The 23,450-nt window shown below is 41.4% G+C and overlaps 1 long non-coding RNA gene across 1 annotated transcript in view; it reads right to left on the bottom strand.

The window, feature by feature from the left end:
* The window catches only part of LOC135965317 (uncharacterized), a 62,703-nt gene that overhangs the window by 33,708 nt on the left and 5,545 nt on the right, over positions 1-23,450 (bottom strand). The window lies entirely within an intron of this gene.

Here is a 23,450-nt window from a genome sequence, read left to right as displayed (position 1 = left end):
CATTTTGTTCCTCTTTACATATGCAAATTTCTGTAGTTTGAATTCCTCCCCAGAAAATGGGTTTTTCTTTTCTACCACATGGCCAGGATGCAAATTTTCCAAACTATTACACCCTGCTTCCCTTTTGAATATAAGTTCCAGTTTCAGATCATCTCTTCACTCACACATAACAAAAGTGGCCTTGGCTCCATTTCTCAATAAGTTCCTCATCGCCACCTGAGACCTCCTCAACCCAAATTTTATTATCCATATCACCATCAGCATTTCAGTCACAATAATTTAACAAGTCTCTAGGAAGTTCCAAACTTGCCCTCACCTTTCTGTCTTCCTCTGAGCCCCCCACAGTCTGCCCATTACCCAGTTCCAAAGTCACTTTCATATCTTCAGGTATTTTTATAGCAATCCCCCACTTTTCTGGTGCCAGTTTTCTCTATTAGCCCCTTCTTGCTATTAAAAAAAAAAAAAAAAGAAAAAGAAAACCTACCCAAGAATGGGTGATTTATAAATAAAAGAGGTTTACTTGACTCACAGTTCCATGGGCTGTACGAAAAGCATGACTGGAGAGGCCACTGGAAACTTACAATTATGGCAGAAGGTGAAGAAGAAGCAAGTACATGGCCAGAGAAGGAGGAAGAAAGACTGAAGGGGGAGGCACTCCACACTTTTAAACAATCAGATCTTATGAAAATTTACTCACTATCATAACAACAAGGGGGAAATCCACCCCCACGATCCAATCACCTCTCACCACATCCCTCCTCCAACACTGGGGATTACAATCTGACATGACATTTGAGCAGGGATACAAATCCAAACCACATCAATGAGTAACAAAAACTCTACCATCAAATCTGAGGACTGGGTGTCTTCACTGTTGAATTCTACCAAACTTCCCAAGAAGGACTAACACCAGTTCTCCTCAAACTATTCCAAAACATTGAAGAGGAAGGAATTCTTCCTAACTCATTATGTGAGGCCAGCATACTCTGGCCACAGTGTCAGTACTCTGGTACCAAAACCAGACAGAGACACAATTAAAAAAAAAAAAACAAAAAACTGCAGGCCAATATCCCTCATGAGATACAAGAATCCTCAATAAAATAATAGCAAGCTGAATCCAGCAACACATCAAAAAACACACCATAATAGAGCAGGATTTATCTCAGGAATGCAAAGGTGGTTCAACATGCACAAATCAATAAATGTGATACATCACATCAACAGAATGAAGGACAAAATCTATATGATCATCTCAATAGATGCAGAAAAAGTATTTGATAAATTTCAACATTCCTCCATAATAAAAACTTACACAACAAACCCACAAAAACTTTATACTGTATGGGGAAAAGCTAAAAGCCTTTCCTCTAAGATCTGGAAGAAAAGGAAGCCCACTTTCACCAATTTTATTCAACATAGTACTAGAAGTCCTAGCCAGAGTAATTAGGCAAGAGAAAGGAATATAGGACATCCAAATTGGAAAAGAGGAAGGCAAATTGTCCCTTTTTGCAGACATGATCATGTTCATATATATACCTAAAGACTCCACCAAAAATCTTTTAGGAACAGGTAGTTATGCATGAGCGGAAGAGGAGAGGGCTCTCCCCCTACACCCACTAGAAATGCTGGGAATGCTTGGTGATGGTTCAATTGTCACATTGCTTCTCTGAAAATAGTAATTCAGCAGTGCCAGGGAGAGGCCATTTCCTGATGATCCACCTCTGTTAACATCAAAATGTTAACTGAATGCAGACCCCAGGGTAAGCAACTTTCTGGGCATACATGTTGAGAGATAAAAATGGTGAAGTATGATCTTCCAGGGGCACACTCTGCCAGAAGAGGGAAGAAAGCCTCAGATGGGCATATGTGTAACCCCATCTAAACACATTGTGCAAGCTCAGTTCCAAAACGTAAGGAAAGCACTGGGCACACGGAAAGCCCACTTTAAGGGAAGAATCATGGGAAAGAGGTGAACTTATATAAGTCCTAGGATTGGCTGGGCGCGGTGGCTCAAGCCTGCAATCCCAGCACTTTGGGAGGCTGAGACGGGCGGCTCACGAGGTCAGGAGATCGAGATCATCCTGGCTAACACAGTGAAACCCCGTCTCTACTAAAAAATACAAAAAACTAGCCGGGTGAGGTGGCGGGTGCCTGTAGTCCCAGCTACACGGGAGGCTGAGGCAGGAGAATGGCGTAAACCCAGGAGGCGGAGCTTGCAGTGAGCCGAGATCTGGCCACTGCACTCCAGCCTGGGCGACAGAGCGAGACTCTGTCTCAAAAACAAAACAAAAACAAAAAAAAAGTCCTAGGATCACAGTTAAACAGAGCACTTGACCTTCTCCCTTTAACCTTTACGTGCCCTCTTCCAAGCACACTTTCCTTTCTTTCCTGTTCTAAGGCCTTTTTGAATAAACCTCCATTTATGCACTGGAACTTGCCTTGGTCTCTTTTTCTGCTTTATGCCCCTCAGGGGAATTATTTCTTCTGAGAAGGCAAGAACTGAAGTTGCTACGGACCCTTACGGATAGGCTGCTGGTAACTCAGGGTGACTCAGATCTCTGCCACCGGTAACATTAGAACTGATAAACAGGGCCGGGCGCGGTGGCTCAAGCCTGTAATCCCAGCACTTTGGGAGGCCGAGACGGGTGGATCACGAGGTCAGGAGATCGAGACCATCCTGGCTAACACCGTGAAACCCCGTCTCTACTAAAAATACAAAAAACTAGCCGGGCGAGGTGGCGGGCGCCTGTAGTCCCAGCTACTCCGGAGGCTGAGGCAGGAGAATGGCGTAAACCCGGGAGGCGGAGCTTGCAGTGAGCTGAGATCCGGCCACTGCACTCCAGCCCGGGCTACAGAGCAAGACTCCGTCTCAAAAAAAAAAAAAAAAAAAGAACTGATAAACAAATTCAGTGATATTCAGGATATAAAATTAACATGCAAAAATCAGTAGCATTTCTATACACCAACAATGAACTAACTGAAAAAGAAATCAAGAAGTTAATTCCATTTAGAATAGCTACCAAAAACATAAAATACCAAAGAATACATTTAATCAAGGAGGTAAAACATATCTACAATGAAAACTACAAAACGCTAATGAAACAAATTGAAAAGGATACCAAAAAATGTAGATATCCCATGCTCATGGATTAAAAGAATATTGTTAAAATGACCGTAACACTCAAAGCAATCTACAGATTAAAAGTCCTACCAAAATACCAACATTCTTCACAGAAATAGAAAAACAATGACAAAATTTGCATCGAACCACAAAAGACTTTGTGTAAAGAAATACTGAGAACAAAGGACAAAACTGGAGGCATCACTCCACCTGACTTTAAAATATAATAAAAAGCTATAGTAACCCAAACAGCATCATATTAGTAATAAAACTAGACACATATACCAATGGAACAGAATAGAGAACCCAGATATACACTCACATATTTACAGCCTACCGATCTTTAACAAAGACATCAAGAACATACATTGGAGAAACAACACCCTCTTCAATTAGTGGTGCTGGAAAAACTGGATATCCATTTGCAGAAGAATAAAACTAGATCCCTATCTCTCACCATATATGAAAAGCAACTCAAAATCGAATAAAGATTTAAATGTAAGACCTGAAACTATAAAACTAGAAGAAAATATAAAGAACTGCTTCAGGGCATTGGTCTAGACAGATTTTATGAGTAACTTCACCACTATCCAATCTACACATGTAACAAAGTTACACTTGTACCTCATAAATTTATATAAATCAGTAATTTTATAGGTAAGATTTAACAGGTAAAACTTTATTTTATGGGTAAAGCACAGGCAACAACAAAAAAAATGGACAAATGGGACTGTATCAAACTTAAAAGCTTCTGCACAGAAAAGGAAACAATCAGCAAAGTAAAGAGCCTGTTAAATGGGTGAAAATATTTGCAAACTACTCATCCAGCAAAGGACTAATATCCAGAATACACAAGGAACTCAAACAACTAAACAGCAAAAATCCCAAATAATCCAATTTTAAGATTAGCAAAGTATCTGAGTACACATTTCTCAAAACAAGATATTTAAATGGTCCAAAAGTGTATTTAAAATGTTCAACATCACTAATCCTCAGGGAAATGCAAATCAAAACCACATCTCACCCCATTTAGAATGGCTATTATCAATGGAGAAAAGGGAACTCTTACACACTATTGGTGGGAATGTAAGTCAGTACCACCATTACGGAAAACAGTATGGAATTTTCTCAAAAAACTGAAAATAGAAATATCACACAATCCAGCAATTTCGTTACTGGGTATTTATCCAAACAAAAGGAAAGCAGTATGTCGAAGACATACATACATCTGCCCACCCATTTTATTGCAGTGCTGTTCACAATAGCCAAAATAATGAATCAGCCTAAATGTCTTATCAACAAATGAATGGATTAAAAAAAAAAAAAAAAAAAGAATAAAGTTTTGTCATTCACAGCAACATGGATGATCCTGGAGAACATTATACTAAGAGAAATAAGTCAAACAGAAAGATACATATCACATGTTCTCACTTCTATATGGGAACTAAAAAAACTTAGCTGACAGAAACGGGAAGAGTAGGGGGTCTGGGGAGGATAGAGAGGCTGGTTAATAATATGAAGTTACAGCTGATGGGAGGAATAAGTTCTACTGTTCTGCAGCACTGTAGGGTAAAGATAGTTAAAAATAATTTAGTGTATATGTCTGAGAAGCTAGAGAAGAGAATTTTGAATGTTCACAACACAAAGAAATATTAGATGTTCAAGGTGATCAATATGTTAATTACCTTTATCATTCCATATTGTATACATGTATTAAAATATTACTCTGTATCCCATAAATATATACAATTATTATGTGTCAATTAGAAATTTTAAAAAAAGTAAAGCTAGGCTAGCTGGAGACTGGGAGAAAATATTTGTAAAACGTATTTACAATAAAACACTTATATCCGGAATCTGTATATATTTAAAGCTTGTAACTCAGTTAACAAGAAGGTCTGAACAGATGTTTAACCAAAAGATATATACAAATGGCAAATAATTACATTAAAAGGTTATCATTAAGGAAATGCTAATTCAATTAAGATACTAAGCCAGTCATGGTGTCACAGCTACTTGGGAGGCCAAGGTGGGAGGACTGATTGAGTCGTCCAAGAGCTCAAAGCCAGTCTGGGCAAGAGAACAAGACACCATTTATAAACTAAGCAAATAAATATGATATCAATACACACTCTGTTTTGTATTCTTCATGAGCTGGTCAGATGGGTTGGGTGCAGCCACAGGAGAAGACACAGGAGAAGCTCAGTGAAAAAAAAAAAAAAAAACAAAGTTCATCATACTCACAGGTCCTAGAGACAGGAGGCATGGCATGCCATGCAAGGCCATATGGGAAAGACATTAGGCAGTCAAGAGGAAAAAGATAAGGGGAAGGGTCGGGATACTGCCTTTATTGAGGTTTCTGCAGAAAAGTCAAGGCAGGGCAGAATGAACAGTTTACTTTGTTATGGCAGCCCTAGCAAAGATATTAGTAAGTGTGAAACAGCTTGGGAAGCTTGGGACCTTGCTGAGAAACTGAGTCATCTATGATTTAGAGCCAAATCAAAGGTGAAAATAATAAAAGCTACAGGTATTTAGAAGAGGGCATATGGTTATTGTGAAGTCCCCAAATAAGTCATCATAAAGCAGGTAGAATTTGAGATAGAACTTAAGGCCAGGCGCGGTGGCTCAGCTTGTAATCCCAGCCCTTTGGGAGGCCGAGGCGGGCGGATCACGAGGTCAGATCATCGAGACCATCCTGGCTAACACGGTGAAACCCTGTCTCTACTAAAAATACAAAAAATTAGCCGGGTGTGGTGGCGGGCGCCTGTAGTCCCAGCTACTCAGGAGGCTGAGACAGGAGAATGGCGTGAACCCGGGAGGTGGAGCTTGCAGTGAACCGAGATTGCGCCACTGCACTCCAGCCTGGGCAACAGAGTGAGACTCTGTCTCAAAAAAAAAAAAAAAAGAACTTAAAGTAGACACGTTTGAGGTCAGTGGACAAGAATACATGAGAATAGTCAGGATAGAAAGTGGAACAATATTCATTTTACAATTATCTATTCACCTACCATGAGCCAGGCACTGAGCTATGGTCCAGGATATAGTGAACAAAAAGGGCATGGTTCCTGTCCTCCTGGTGTGCACAGGATAGAACAGGATTGTGTGGGACACCAGCGTGCACACTGGCTGTGTTGGCACAGGACAAGTCACAGAGCTGTGTAGTCAGGACCTGTCTCTCTTGAACACTGGCTATCTTTGTACTATGTGATTAAGAACTTGATTTTGCTCTATGATTATTCCATAAAAGGGATTTGTCATCATTACCATCCTCAGTTAGCTGGATTTTCTTCTGCATCAAATATTGCACAAGAAGCTGGATCCCAAACTCCTAGGAGACAGTGGTGTTGATTCTCCTTTCTTATTTCTCCCATCTTAACAGATGCCAGAGGCAGTGACTCCCCATCTTGTATTCTTGGGTTACTCCCAGAATCAGCCATGTGTCTGTAACAACCAACACTTGTGAGCAAGACTCATCCCTGTGGGTCTGTGTCTTCAGCACTCGCTGTTGATGGTGACTTGTCTCATTGCTTGTACAGGTGGTGACAGTGCCAGAATATATCAAGAAGAGGTTTGGTAGCTATCAGAGTGAGCTCCTTCTCTCCATTCTGTATTTATTCCTCTGTGTCTTCAATAAGAGGTCAGTGAGTTATGTAATATCTAGCCCAAGAAACAGAACCAAGACAAAAAAAGCAACGAGCAGGATTCAAGATTATGCTGGATTTATCCCAGCAATTTACTCGGGGTCCTCTAAATTACTTGTTGGCCTTTGTTATTAAGCCAGGGTAGAGAAAAAAATAACTTAATAATATTTGCAAAAAATAAAAGGCAGAAGCATCATCTTTACCTCCCAAGCCTAGGTTACAGGTCCCTCCTCTATATTCCCAGGAACCTTAGACTTACCCATCTCATATCAGTAGGTCATGTGCTTAAAAGAATCCAGGAGTTTCCACCACCTGTACAAGAAAACTTTAACTACTTGTTCTGGCTTTTAAGGGCTGTCCTGCTGAAGCCCCACTCTACCTTTCTAAATGGATTTCATTTCCTACTGTTTACACACTGTGCTCTAGTCACACTGCTTGCCTCACTGATTCTCAAATCCAGCAAGCTTATTCCAACTCAAAACCCTTTAGAGTTGCTCTGTGCTGTGTCTGCAATGTTCTTCTCCCAGATTTTGCATGGCTGACTCGCTGTATCATTCCTTGAAAGAAAAATAGCACTTCCTTGAAGAGGCCTTCCAAGGATGCATGCAGTCAATCTCTATTCCATTACTCTGGTCTTGGTTTTTGTTTTTAATTAGAGACAGGGTCTTGCTATGTTGCCCAGGCTGGAGTGCAGTGGCTATTCATAAATGTGATCATCACTCACTGCTGTGGCAGTCCAGGTCTCACTAACGCAGGCCTCTAACCACTGTTTCAGCACTGATGGAGTGGTGAAGTTAAATATTAAAAGCTGATAGAGCCAATGCTCTTATGCAAATGCTGGAATGCTTTGTCCAGGCCTTTCCTGGGCCTTGAAGCATGTTAAGATAAAAAAGGAATTCTTAACAGGACCCATTTAGAATTAAGCAAGTTTCATTGGGGGTCTGAAAAAAACTCTCCAGGTCTCCAGAAACAAGTTTATTGCAGGTCTGCAAGAATTCACGAAACCTCTATGATTCAGCAGAAGACAAGATAAAGGTAATCACCCCAGCACCTGGGCCCATTTAGATTAAGAAAATTTACTAAGTCTCCAGAGGAAGGTCTTCAGGACTCAGATCTCAGTTACAGAAGTTAATCACTTATGTCTTCAGATAAATGCACACTTACACGTAGACATATAGCTTAGAAGGCACATAACCTCTAAAAAACTGTAATTTTGAATTGGTCTGGTGATAATTTCCAGGCCTTCTCCCTGTAACCAGTTACAGAAATAAAAACTCTCCTTTCCCAGTTCATCTGCATCTTATTATTGGGTCACGAAAGTAGGCAGCCTGACCCTCGTTTTGGTCCAGGACACTTGAACTCCTGGGCTCAAGAAATCCCCCTACTGAGCCTCCTAACAAGGTGTGATTATAGGTGTGCACCACTGCACCCAGCCTCACTACTGTTTTTATTTTCTGTGACATGTCTGCCACCATGTGAAAGTAGTTTATTTGCTTATCTAGCTTCTCCACTGCATGCTTCCTGAGACCAAGGGCCTCCTGCCTTGTTCACTGCATTACCTTCCCCCTGTGCTGAGAACATGTTTAGCACAGAAGACACTCCATAAATAACTGGAATTCAACTCCAATGAATAGCTGGAATAGTGGCACCTATCACAATGCATGGAAAATGCCTATTTTGTGGTTTATCTCCTTCATTAAACATAAGCTCTGGAGGAGATCAACTGAGTTTTCGTAACTTGTGTCTTCCGAACACTGCTGTGTGTCTATGACATGGTTGGCACTCAGGAAGTAGTTAGTGAGTAAAGGGATAGATAAATCTCTGTCCATCATATTCCTGGCTTTGGAGATCAGAATAACAAAGCACGGGGTTATCCAGTTAAATGATGTGCAGATGTTTCAAAATCAGTGTCAACTAAGCCAGAGGTCAACAAATCCGGTCAGCAGGTCAATCTGGCTAATGATGGACTTTGTGCAGCCCTTGAGCCAAGAATGATTTTTACAGTTTTAAAAGGTTGTAAAAAAAAAAAAAAAAAAAAAAAAAAAAAAAAAAAAAAAAAAACAGATGGTATGTGGCCAGCAAACTTGCCTTTACAGGAAAAGTTTGCTGATCCCTGAGAAGTCATTCCCATTCCCTTTTTCCAGTGCTGGAACTGTAAGAACTACTAACTCTCTAAGCTAACTCCCTCTCTGAAGCTCCAGAGTGGAAGAGGCTAAGTTGTGCCAACTGGAAGAACGGGGTTAACTCAAGCCCTAAAAGTACTAACCTTGGCTGAACTCATGGGGCACAAGCCTATGCTCAACAAAACTTGGATGAACCTTACCTAGTGTCCACTGGTAATGTAGCGCTATTCAGATACCACCTCTGGTAGATGGCTTCTAAGGTCAGTGTCTTTGTGGAATCAGTGTGGATTCAGGTGGAAGTGAAAGTGAAGCCTGCTGACTCTGTGTTCATTTCAGTTGGAGGCTTGCTCTTCTGCCATGTTCATGAAGATAGTTTAGGAAATTGGGTGTTTACAATCTTGCTGAAAATTGCTGGCATTCATACCATCTCAGGTGAGGCTACTCTCACCACCCAAGTACTTACATTGGCACACTCTACTTCTTGGTGGAGTCCAGTAGACATTGAAGCAGCAGTCTCCAGCTTTTGCATTTACCCTAAGTCTGTAAATGACATTGCTACGGCCTGGGGGGGACTGAACAATGAAAAGAACAGAAGCAGGGGGACCTAAGTAGTGTCCTCCCACTAGAAATCAGCTTGAGCTGGCTGGGTCCCTCCCAGGGGTCTAACAGGGACAACAGCGATTATGTTTGGGGTGGGGAGGGACACTGCAGGCACCAGGTAACAGACTGGGAACACAGAAAAGAAATGATAAGGAGGCAGCAGCCATGGACCACCCGCTCAGGTCTGATCAGATGGGGTTTTTGTCGGGGCAGTTCTGTCCTAGGCACCCACTGCCTAGGTTTTGAGAGTGGAAGCTCTCATCACTCCTTTCCAGCAACAGTGCTAATCTTTGATGCTGGGTGTGTCGCTGGCAGTTCACCAGAGACCAAGGGGAGAGAATCAAAGTGAGGCACAGAATGCCCTCAATCAGTGGTTCACAGTGCAGAGGAGTGGGAATTGGGTTTTTCTTCCCAGAGGGCACTTGGTAATATTTGGAGGCATTTTGGGTTGTCACAGCTGGGTCACTTTTAGGGCTTGAGTTAACCCCGTTCTTCCAGTTGGCACTGGCTGTTAACTGTTGCTTCCAGGCCAGGTGCAGTGGCTCATGCCTGTAATCCCAGCACTTCAGGAGGCTGAGGCAGGAGGATCCTTTGAGCCCAGGAGTTTGAGACCAGTGTGGGCACCACGGCAAAACTGTCTCCACAAAAATTTTAAAAATTAGCCGGGTGTGGTGACACACACCTGTAGTCCCAGCTACTCAGGAGGCTGTGGGAAGATTGCTTGAGTCTGGGAGATCCAGGCTGCAGTGAGCTGTGATCATGCCATTGCACTCCACCCTGTCTTAAAAAATAATGATAAAAATTTTTAAGAAAGGGAATTAAAGGGGAATTAGGAACTTGTGACACAGAAGGGCAAGATAAGAATCCAACAAGAGATCATGAAGGATATTAAAGAGAGAAAACAGGATGGACTAAAACTAAGCATAAGTTGTAAGACTCACTGAATTAAAGAGACAAAGCACCTGAATGTGGAGACCTGGGTGTGGTGGGGAGTATACAGGGTACTTGATGCAGGAGTAACTTTCAGGACAGTGAGTCAAATGTGACTTTCTCTCTCTTTGCCTGTTCAGGTGGTTTAATAGCTGTGGTTTATATCAGCATCTTGAATGCTGGCATTATGCTTTGGAGATCAGTCATGTTAATAGGCTTTGGTGAGTAAAACAAGACTGGGTACCGTGGTGGAACCTTTGGCTCTAGAGCTGCCTGGGTCATCAGCACCTTTGTCTCACAGATGAGGATGATCCAGAAGGGCTGGGCTCCCCGCTAAACCCCAACACTTACAACACTTAACCATGGAACCGTGGCCCTAAGTGAAAACAGCTGACTCTGTTTTTCCACCCAAATGTTGCCTTTTTGGCCTGCTCCACCCCTATCCTGTGGCCATAAAAAACTTCAGGGGCAGAGCAAAACAAACAGCTGAGTGTCAAGGTATAAGCGGCTGAGTGGCAGTCAGAGAACCAAGTGAGCGTCAGAGACTATGGAGAAATGCAGCTAACTTCAGACAGTGCAGTTTTGGAAAAGGGTCTGACCAGAAACGGCTAGGCTTTAGGAAAAGATCACTTTCCCATCCTTTTTCCAGCCAAGTGGGAGGTGCCAGCCATCTGGCTGCATGGAACCCCTAACCCCTGAGGCTGCCCTGGGGACTGGGAGGCATGCGCAGCTCATTGCTGCCTCGCTTAGCCCTTGAACATGGCGCACACATGCGGCAGACATGCCCAGCCTCCTAAGCAGGGAGGGGAGGGGGTGAGCAGAGGAACCACCACGCACCATGCCTGCCTGCAGCTGTTGGGGTGAGTGTGGGGATGGCAACTCTAAGAACAAACGGGAATCACATTGTTCTGAATTCCGTATCTAATAGCTAGATCAAACACTCATTCCACCTGACATCTCTGCAGTTTGTAGAAAAACTCTTTATAAAAGAGATAGAAGCCAGTCAGGCGCGGTGGCTCACACCTGTAATCCCAAGCACTTTGGGAGGCCGAGGTGGTCAGATTACCTGAGGTCAGGAGTTCGAAACCAGCCTGGCCAACATGGTGAAACCCCGTCTCTACTAAAAATGCAAAAACTAGCTGGGCATGGTGGTGGGTGCCTGTAGTCTTAGCTACTCAGGAGATTGAGGCAGGAGAATCATTGAACCTGGGAGATGGAGGTTGCAGTGAACCGAGATCGCACCATGCACTCCAGCCTGTGGGATAAGAGCAAGACTTCCTCTCAAAAAAAAAAAAAAAAAGGAAAAGAAAAGAGAAGCCATTTGCAGCCATGAAAGAAGAAAAGATACAAAGATATCACAGCAAAGTCTGGGGATTTGGGCCGACGCCTGTTAATGCAGTCGTGGATGGAGTTTAGTCTTGGGGCCTTCCAGCAACGCTGAGGAGTGGCCTCAGCCAGATGCCTTTCGTTCCCCAGGACCTAATTCACCTTTCATTCCCCAGGACCTAATTCCAGTCCCATGTGACAGACCTCCGTGAAGGAAAACAGCCACGGAGCTAACATTCCTTTCACCCAAAAGAGACATTTCCTCATATACTCTCTTGTCTGAGGTATCCGGGGCAAGCCTCCAGATAAGATAGGATAGTTCCCTTGACCCGCTTCATGGGCAGAAACTGGAGTGGCTCATTTCACTCAGCCTGGCGTCAGCCACTTCTCACAGAAGGGAGTGTGCAAGTGAGAGTGCAGGAACCAGAGTGAACAAATGCTGGAACCGGCCAATCACTCCTCTCTGGTAGGAACAGGTTCTGTGCAGGCTGGCAGCATCATCCAAGCATGTTACAACCAATGCTTTTTCAGCTCTTATATCTGGAAACAGCCAAGTGCCAACTGGCTCAGTGGAGGGTCCGGGTGGCAGCCCCTGCCCTCTCAGCACCTGGGTTCTTGTCCAGCGTCCAGAAAGAATCAGGTCACATGAACCACTTGAAAGGTGATATATGTGGAGCAATCTATTGGGTGGTGGGTGGCTCTCAGCAGAAAGGGAAGCTGGAAAGGGAAGAGGATGATGGGAAGGGGATCTTTCCCTGAAGCCCAGCCATCTCCGGCCAGGCTCCTCTCCAAAGCCGCACCATCTGAAGTTAGCTGTGTCTATCCATAGTCTATGATGCTCAGTTGCTTCTCTGATTGCCACTTGGCTGTTTCTGTTGCTCTGCCGGTTGAAGTCTTTTTGGGGCACAGGATAGGGGCAGGGAAGACCAAAAAGGTAACATTTGGGTGGAAAAACGGGGTAAGCTGTTTCACTTAGGGCCACAGTTCCAGTATTCAGGGTGGGGTTTAGCCGGGAGCCCAGCCCTTCTGTATCAAGGAAATTGAAGCCCGGAGACAACCCAAGAGCGTTGCTGAAAGTCATGCTGAACGTTGGGGAGGATGTTTCTGCTCACTTCAGGAGAAAGAGGAGTCGAAGAATGGGAGTAGAAATGACAAACTCTAGCGCCTTAGTACACCACACTCCTCCCCACCTCTGGGCCTTCATCAGTGTTCCTCCTCTCCAGTTAGAAGGCCATCTTCTTTTTGTCCATTCAATTAAATCAAATCTATCCACCAAGGTCAACAGAAGATCCACCCTTGAAGATATAATTCCATGATTATTCCATCAACACAGCTCTCTTCTCTGGAGCTCACATCACTACCACACAAGTCGACATATTTAAGCACACAACCGAATTGTTCACTGAGTGTTTCACATAAATCATCATACTCCCTACATCCAAAACTTCTTAAGAACCAGAACGGTGGTACTGCCTATACAAAGCACTGTCTGATGCATTAAGTAGAGTCATGCATCATTGAACAGCCAGGACACATTCTGAGAAATGTGTCATTAGGTAATTTCTTTGATGTGCGAACATCATAGAGTGTACTTACACAAACCTAGAGGGTGCAGCCTATTCCTCCTAGGCTGCAAACCTGTACAACATGTTATTGTACTGAATATGATAGACAATTTTAACACAATGGTAAGTATTTGGGTATCTAAACCTAGAAAAGGTACAGTAAAAATATGATATAAAAGATAAAATGTGGGCTGGGCACGGTGGCTCATGCCTGTAATCCCAACACCTTGGGAGGCCCAAGTGGGTGGATCACGAGGTCAGGAGATTGAGACCATCCTGGCTAACATGGTGAAACCCCGTCTCTACTAAAAATACAAAAAATTAGCCAGGCGTGGTGGTGGGCGCCTGTAGTCCCAGCTACTCAGGAGGCTGAGGCAGGAGAATGGCGTGAACCCAGGAGGCGGAGCTTGCAGAGAGCTGAGATCCCGCTGCTGCACTCCAGCCTGGGCGACAGAGCAAGACTCTTGTTTCAAAAAAAAAAAAAAAAAAGATAAAATGTGGTACATCTGTATGCAGCACTCACCATGAATGGAGCTTGCAGGACTGGAAGTTGCTCTGGAAGTTGCTCTGGATGAGTCAGTGAGTGAGTGGTGAATGAATGTGAAGCCCTAGAACATTACTGTGCACTACTGTGGACTTTATAAACACTGCACACTTAGGCTACCCTAAATTTATTTTACATTTTTTTAATAAACTAACCTTAATTTACTGTAACTTCTTTATGTTATAAACTTTAATTTTTTAACTTGTTTACTCTCCTGTAATATCACTCACCTTAAAATACACAGACAGCTGTACAAAAATTATTTCCTTATTCTATATGCTTTTTTCTATTTTTAAAAATTTTAATTTTGTTTTACTTTTTAAACTTTTTTGTTTAAAATGCCCAGGTGCAGTGGCACATGCCTGTAGTCACAGCTAATTGGGAGGCTGAGGTGGGAGGATGGCTTGAGCCTGGGAGCTCTGGGCTCTAGTGCCCTATGCCAATTGGGTGTCCGCACTAAGTTTAATATCAATATGACGACCTCTCAGGAGCAGGGGATGGCTGAGTTGTCTAAGGAGGGGTGAACTGACCCAAGTTGAAAATGGAGCAGGTCAAAACTCCCACACTGATTAGTAGCGGGATTGTGCCTATGAATAGTCATGACACTCCAGTCTGGGCAACCTAGTGAGACCCCGTTTCTTGAAAAAAAATTAATTGAATTAAATTAAGACACAAACATGGCCAGGTGGGGTGGCTCACACCTGTAATCCCAGCACTTTGGGAGGCCAAGGTAAGTGGATCACTTGAGGTCAGGAGTTCGAGACCAGCCTGGCCAACATGGGGAAACCCCATCTCTACTAAAAATACAAAATTAGCTGGGCATGGGGGCGCATGCCTATAATCCCAGCTACTTGGGAGGCTGAGACAGGAGAATCATTTGAACCAGGGAGGTGGAATTTGCAGTGAGCTGAGATTGTGTCATTACACTCCAGCCTGGGCAGCAAGAGTAAAACTCCATCTCAGAAAAAAAAAAAAAAAAAAACCACACACACACACACACTAGCCTAAGCTTACACAGAATCAGAATCATCAATATCACTGTTTTCTGCCTCTACATTTTGTCTCACTAGATAGTCTTTAGGGACAATAATGCTCATGAAGCTGTCACCTCCTATGATAACAACGTCTTCTTGGATACCTCCTCAAGGACCTTCCCAACGTTGTTTTAAAAATGTTCTTTTGTATAAGCAGGAGAAGCACACTCTAAAATAACAGTAAGTATAGTATAGTAAATACAGTAAACCAGTTACATCATCATCTATGATCATCAAGTTTTATGTGCTGTACACATGATTATATGTACTATACTTTGACATGACCGGCAACACAGTAAATGTTTATGCCAGCATCAGCATCACCACAGACACATAACTAAAGCATTGTGCTATATATTACAATTACAACAGTTACGACATGACTTGGCAAAAGGAAATTTTCAACTCCATTATAATCTTATGGAATCACTGTCATATACATGGTCTGTCATTGGCCAAAACATCAGTATGCCGCATATGGACTGTACTTAATAAGTAGGTGCATATTAAGTCATAAGAATGAAAACAATAACTGATATAAATTGAGTATCAGGTACCATATGGACACTTCTCTATATTGCCTCCTTCAAGCATCACAATGCCTTTGAGGCAGAATTAGTTTTGTTATCTCCATCGTACAGATGAGAAAACTGAGTCTCAGTTAACTAAGTTGCTCATGAGACACACCAAGAGCTGTATTTCTCTAATGCCAAAGGCTAATCTATGAACTAACATGTTACACCACCTGTATTGGCAATGTAGAATTACTGTAAAATGAAGTTAGCTTCCACAGTTGGGCATGTAAGCTTAGTGAGGTTGGTGTTATCCACTGCTCCATGGGTCAGAAATTGGTCTTGCAGGAACCCAGATGGAGAAGCTCTTGACTCAGTGAAAAGTTACTGAAAGGATATATGAATGCAACTGAAAAATTATGCTTCCATAGAGCATGTTGCTGAGCCTCATGGAATGAGAACAGATAGAATCAAACAGAATCACCCAATCCTCAGTTGTACCATTCAGTAAGCATTAGCACACCATGAAGTGTGTTCAGTGTTGTGTTGCTAGGACACAAAATACGTCCCAGACACAGCTTCCAAAAATTGGATCATTTTTAAATGCACTGGGAGGCTATGACTAATTTGAGTGACACAACTACAAACTATAAGACACAGTAAGCCATTGCGTTTAATTGTGTGCTAGTGTGAAATATCAGCATTTTAAAAACTTGCCAAGTCCACCCTAAAAGTTGATAATGGCATCCAAATAAGATAAACTTTAGGAGCAGGTAAAATATTCCATTTAATATTAGCAGTCATATATCTGAATTATATATTCTTTACTGAAAAATTTAATGGGATTTTTAATTGGAGTATTCAGGTTAGTATTTTGATAAGTACTATATAGTAATGAAATAGTTGTTTTATTTTTGAAATATATAACATCTTCCACATCCAAATGAGTGTTGTCCTTCAAACTAGTCACCATGGGAACCCACTCTCATAAAATTTTAATATTTTACTTTTAATTTTAGGTAAACAACAAAAGGGTACAAAATGAAGTACTGGTCACCTTCAGTTCCACACTTCCACTCACCAGAGACAATCAGTATTACAGGTTTTGAGTGTATCTTTTCAAAGATATTCTTCCCATATACAAACTTTTAAAAATGTATGCTATATATACATTTACTAGAATCATAACGAAGTCTTACAGCCTGTTTTCCACGAGTAACATAATAAACAGATTTCCATGTCAATGAATGGAGATCTCATATATCTTTTTTGGTTTTATATTTGTAATAGATTTTTTACTGCAAAGTGTACAAATCAAAGTGCAAAGCCAGATTGTATTTAGTTGTGTGCTGGTGTTAAATATCAGCATTTTAAAAACTTGCCAGGTCCACCCTAAAAGTTGGTAATTTGAATGAAATATCACAAAGTGAACACATGCTGGTTAACCACCACCAGGTAAGCAAATTATATTTGTTTTCTTCCTTTCCAAACTTTCTACTTCCTGTTTCTTTTTCTTGCCTTGTTTCACTTGCCAAGACTTTGAGCACAGCCTTGAATTGAAGAGGTGGCAGGAGGCCTCCTTGCCTCATTTTCAGTCTTAGAGGGGGAGCTTTGAGTATTTCACCATTAAATAAAGTATTTATTTGTCAGTTTTCTGTAGCTACCTTTGTCAGACTAAGTTCCCTTTTCCTAGTTTGCTAAGACTGTTTATCATGAATGGTTTTTTAATTGTATCAAGTGTATTTTCCACATCTACTGAAATGTTATTTTGTACTTTTTGTTTATATGGTGATATGGTTTGAATTTGTGTCCCCAACCAAATCTCATGTTGAATTTGTAATCCCCAATGTTGAAGGAGGGGCCGGGTGGGAGGTAACTGGATCGTGGGGGCAGACACCTCCCCCTTGCTCTTCTCATGATGGTGAGTTCTCATGAGATCTGGTTATTTAAAAGTGTTTAGCACTTCCCCCTTCATTCTCTTTCTTCTTCTCTGGTCATGTAAGACGTACCTGCTTCCACTTTGCCTTCTGCCATAAACTAAGTTTCCTGAGGCCTCCTTAGTCATGCTTCCTATATATCCTGTGGAACTGTGAGTCAAATAAATGTCTTTTAATTTATAAATTACTCAGTCTTGGGTAGTTCTTTATAGCAATATAAAAATGAACTGATACAGAAAATTGGTACCAGGAGTGGTGCATCGCTATAAAGATACCCAATGCAGAAGCAGTTTTGGAACTTGGTAATGGGCAGGGATTGGAACAGTTTGGAGAGCTCAGGAGAAGACAGAAATATGAGGGAAAGTTTGCGGCTTCCTAGAGACTTGTTAAATCGTTGTGACCAAAATGCTGATAGCAACTCTCAGATGAAAATAAGGAACTTATTGACAAGTGGAGCAAATGTTACTTTTGTTATGCATTTGCAAAGATGTTGGAGGCATTGTGCTCCTGCCTTAGGGATTTGTAGAACTTTGAATTTGAGAGTGATGATTTAGGATATCTGGCGGTAGAACTGTATAAGCAGCAGAACTTTCAAAATGTGGTCTGGCAGCTTCTAGCAGCCTATGCTTACATTCCTGAGCAAAGAAATGACCTGGAACGGGAACTTATATTTAAAAGAAAGGCAGAGTGTAGAAGTTTGAAAAATGTGTAGCCCAGCCATGTGGTAGAAAAGAAAACCCCATTTTCTGGGGAGGAATTCAAGCCAGCTGCAGAAATTTGCATATGTAAAGAGGAGCCAAATGTTAATAGCCAAGATAATAGGGAAAATGCCTGGATATCATTTCAGAGACCTTCATGGCAGCCCCTCCCATCACAGGTCCAGAGGCTTAGGAGGGAAGAATGATTTCGTAAGCCAAACCCAGGGCCCTGCTGCTCTGCACAACTGCAGGACACTGCTTCCTGCCACCCAGCCACTCCAACTCCAGTCTTGGCTAAAAGACCCCCAGATATGTCTCAAGCCCCTGCCCCCATGGGTGCAAGCCATAAACCTTGATGGCTCCCATGTGGTGTTAAGCCTGTAGGTGTGCAGAGCACAGAATTGACGCTTTGGAGCCTCTGCCTAGGTTTCAGAGAATGTATGGAAATGTCTGGATGTCCAGGCAGAAGACTGCTGCAGGAGCAGACTTCTCATGGAGAACTTCTACTAGGGCAGTGTGAAGGGGAAGTGTGGGGTTGGAGCCCCCAGCAGAGTCCCTACTGGGACACTGCCTAATGGAGCTGTGACAAGAGGGCCACTGTCCACCAGACCCCAGAATGGCAAATCCACTGACAACTTGCACTGTGTTATCTGGAAAAGCTGCAGGCACCCAATGCAAACCCATGAAAGCAGCTGTGAGGACAGTACTCTGCAGAGGCACAGGAGGTAGAACTGTCCAAGGCCTTGGGAATCTCATTAATTCTAATAATTTTATGTAAATTTTTAATGTACACAGTATATCTACAAATAATGAAAGATTTATTCCTATCCTTGACCTTTTTGCTTCTCTTTTCTCACTGTGCTGACTTGGACTTCAACATATAACAACATATAAAACCTCAGCTATGGTTGGAGATTTTAGCACTCCCCTCTAAAAACAGTTATGCATAATATGATTGTATACCTAGAAAACCCTAAATACTCCTCCTAAAAGCTCCTAGAACTTATACAAGAATTCGGCAAAGTTTTTGGATACAAAATTAATGTACACAAATCAGTAGCTCTCCTATATACCAACAGCAACCAAGCTGAGAATCAAATCAACAACGTAACTCCTTTTACAACAGCTGCAAAAAAGTAAAATACCTAACCAAGGAGGTGAAAGACCTCTACAAGGAAAACTACAAAACACTGCTGAAAGAAATCATAGATGACACGAATAGAAACACATCCCGTGCTCACAAATGGGTAGAATTGGTACTATGAAATTGACCATACTGCCAAAAGCAATCAACCAATTCAATGAAATTCCCACCAAAATGCCACTATCATTCTTCACAGAACATCAAAAAAAAAAAATTCTAAAACTCATATGGAACCAAAAACAGCCTGCAGAGCCAAAGCAAGACTAACCAAAAAGAACAAATGTGGAGGCATCACATTACCTGATTTCATACTATACTATAAGGTCATAGTCACCAAAACAGCAACACACTGGTATAAAAATAGACACATAGACCAATGGAACAGAATAGAGAACCCAGAAATAAACCCAAATATTTACAGCCCACTGATCTTTGACAAGCAAAAAAATACATAAGGTGGAAAAAGAACACCCTATTCAACAAATAGTGATGGGTTAATTAGCAAACCACATGTAGGTGGATGAAACTGGATCCTCATCTCTCACCTTATACAAAAATCAACTCAAAACAGATCAAGGACTTAAATCTAAGACATGCAACTATAAAAATTCTAGAAGACAACATCAGAAAATCTCTTCTAGACCTTGACTTAGGCAAGGATTTCATGACCAAGAACCCAAAAGCAAATGCAATAAAAACAAAGATAAATAGCTGAAACTTAATTAAACTAAAGAGCTTTTGCACAGCAAAAGCAACAGTCAGCAAACAGGCAACTCACAAACTGGCAGAAAATCTTCACAATCTATACATCCAAAAAAGGGCCAATATCTAGAATCTACAACAAATTCAAACAAATTAGCAAGAAACAAACAATCCCATCAAAAAGTGGGCCAAGAACATAAACAATTCTTAAAGAAGATATACAAATGGCCAAAAAACATGAAAAAATGCTCAACATCACTAATGATCAGGGAAATGCAAATCAAAACCACAATCTGATACCACCTTATTCCTGCAAGAATGTCCATAATCCAAAAAATAATAGATATTGTTGTGGATACAATGAACAGGGAATACTTCTACACTGCTAATGGGAATGTAAACTAGTACAACCACTATAGAAAACAATGTGGAGATTCTTTAAAGAACTAAAAGTATTACTACCATTTGATTCAGCAATCCCACTACTGGGTATCTACCCAGAGGAAAAGGAGTCACTTACGAAAAAGATAATTGCTCATGCATGTTTATAGCAACACAGTTCACAATTACAAAAATGTGAAACCAACCCAAAGGCCCATCAATCAATGAGTGGATAAAGAAACTGTTATATATTTATATATATGTGTGTGTATGTGTGTGTGTATAATTGAATACTACTCAGCCATAAAAATGAATGAAATAATGGCATTTGCAGCAACCTGAATGGGATTGGTGATTATTATTCTAAGTGAAGTAACTCAGGAATGGAAAACCAAAATTCTATTTTCTCACTCCTAAGTGAGAGCTAAGCTATGAGGATGCAAAGGCGTAAGAATGACACAATGAACTTCGGGAACTCAGGGGGAAACTACCAAAAACCTATGGAAATAAAAAATTAAAATAAAAAAGAAAGTTATCATGTAAACAAAAGTAGAGGCTACCCAGAATCTAAGCAATACAATTACAGGCTTAGTTATATAAAGGTGTACATTTGTGTATCTTAGTTGTGTAACATTCTCTGTGCCCAGCAAACAAAATGAACATTCTTTTCTTTCTTTTTTTTTTTGAGACAGGGTCTCCCTCTGTTGCCCAGGCTGGAGTGCAGTGGGGCATGATCTCGGCTCACTGCAACCTCTGCCTCCCAGGTTCAAGAGATTCTCCTGCCTCAGCCTCCTGAGTAGCTGGGATTATAGGCATGGGCCACCACAGCTGGCTAATTTTTGCGTTTTCAGTACAGACAGGGTTTCACCATATTGGTCAGGCTGGTCTGGAACTCCTGACCTCAGGTGATCTGCCCACCTCGGCCTCCCAAAGTGTTAGGATTACAGGCGTTAGCCACCGCGCCCAACCTGAACATTCTTTTCGAGCACACTTACAAAAAGTAGTGACCATAATTAGGCTACAAAAAAAGACGTATTACATTACTAAGGATTAATAATATACAAACTGTATGTTGAAAATAATGAAATACTAGAAAATAATAAAAGGATACTTTTTAAAATCTCCTATATCCGAAAATTATGTAACACATTATCCAATAGCTTATGGGTTGCAAATTCATTCATTAAAATATTATATTGTTGGCCAGGCATGGTGGTTCACGCCTCTGATTCCTGTGTTTTGGGAGGCTGAGAGGCAGGAGGATCACTTGAGGCCAGGAATTTGAGACCAGCCTGAGCAACATATCAAGAGCTCATCTCTACAAAAAAAAAATTTTTAACTATTCAGGCATGGTGGTATGCACCTGTAGTTCTACTTACTGAACAGGCTGAGGCAGGAGGATCACTTGAGCCGAGGGATTCAAGGTTACAGTGAGCTATGCTTGTGCTGCTGCACTCTAGTCTGGGCAACAGAGCAAGACCCTATCTTTAAACATAAATCAGGCCAGGCATTGTCACTCATGCCTGTAATACCAGTACTTTGGGAGGCTGAGGCAGATCAATCATTTGAGGTCAGGAGTTTGAGACCAGCCTGACCAACATGGTGAAACCCCATCTCTACTAAAAATACAAAAAAATTAACCAAGTGTAGTGGCACATGCCTGCAGTCTCAGCTACTTGGGAGGCTGAGGCAGGAGAATCACTTGAACCTGGTAGGTGGAGACTGCAGTGAGCCGAGATTGTACTGCTGCACTCTAGCCTGGGTGATGAGCAAGACTGTCTCAAAAAAGAAAATAAAAGATCAAAAATTAATATTGACAACCAAATGCTAGTGAAAACACTGCACGTCAATTCTTAGGGCATATTGCAAACAGAAAATTTAATGTTTATTTGAAGAGATATAAAAGGTTAAGCATAAGGAGCTAAACATTCAAATCCAGAATCTACGTAAGGAGCAACAGAGTGAAAAAGAGAAGGTAAGAGACAAATACGCACAGAGAAATAAAGTAAAAATAATGGCAGAAATCAATGATATAGAGAGTTAAAAAGTGCCGATGGTTAGTAAAACCAAGAGCTGGGCCTTTGAAAAGACTAATAAAATATACATCCTCTAAGATTAATAAAGAAAAAATGAGATGTATGTAAAATACAAAACAAAAAAGGGGGAATTACAACAAATAATTTTTTAGAAATTATGTTTTAAATATTATGAATAATTACATGCTAATAAATTTCTAAAACCTATATGCAATAGACAAATTCCTAGCAAGTTATGAAGTGCCATTTTGGTAACAGAAGAAATAGAAAACTTAAATGACAAATAAAGCAATTAAAGACTAGAAATGGTTATCAAAGACATCTCCACTCCTGAAGCCCCAGTCCCAAATAGCTTTACAAAGAAATTCTACTAAATTTGTAATCTTTTACAAGGCGTTCTAAAAAATTTTAAAAGCAAAAACTGCGCACCTTATGAGGTCAGTGTAATCTCAGCTCCAAAGCTATATAAGGATAATACAAGAGAAGAAATGTATTTGGCCTTTCATTTACGAACATTGACGCAGAAATCCTGAATTAAAAATTAACTGAATTACACTGAAACTTTTTAACAGTTGCAATGTGACTAAATCAGGTTTAATCCAGACATGGAAGGAAGGTTCAAACAGAATACCTATGACAAGAGTAACATAAGCTCTGCAGTGTTGCCAAGAACAGTGTAAGAAACAAACTTACCCATCCAAACCCAAAGAATGGGCTCAGAGACCCAGAAGCAAAACTTTTTAATGACGCTGTTCCAAGAGCAGGAGTCTGGTGGGCAGGCACACCAAGCATGGTTCCAACAAGCAATTTATCCCCTATTACAAAGGTCCATCCCCTGGTTCCCCATAGGCTGAGTACTAAGAGGTCACAGTCTTCCCAGACATCGCCTATCAGTTGTGGGGTAGAGACTTTAGGTGTTTTCTTTAGGGTTGTCCTGTTGCATTTTGTTGCAGCCCATAATGCATTGCTATCCTAGTCAGCTCAGGGGCTCTTCAAGTGTTTGACTTATGACCTAAGTAGCTGGGCAAGCTGATAAGAACAGACAAAGCAGGCTATTTTGCTTGCTAGTAAACTTTCATCTTAGGCTAAACTTCTTTGGTCCCGAACCCATGAAGGCAACTTAGGTAGGGGGCCGACAAGCAGGTGTCAGCTACAT

Source organism: Macaca fascicularis, chromosome 10 (genome assembly GCF_037993035.2).
Source record: "Macaca fascicularis isolate 582-1 chromosome 10, T2T-MFA8v1.1".
Taxonomy (NCBI): domain Eukaryota; kingdom Metazoa; phylum Chordata; class Mammalia; order Primates; family Cercopithecidae; genus Macaca; species Macaca fascicularis.
Note: the sequence above shows the minus strand (reverse complement) of the source record. Positions and strands in the feature narration are given on the sequence as shown.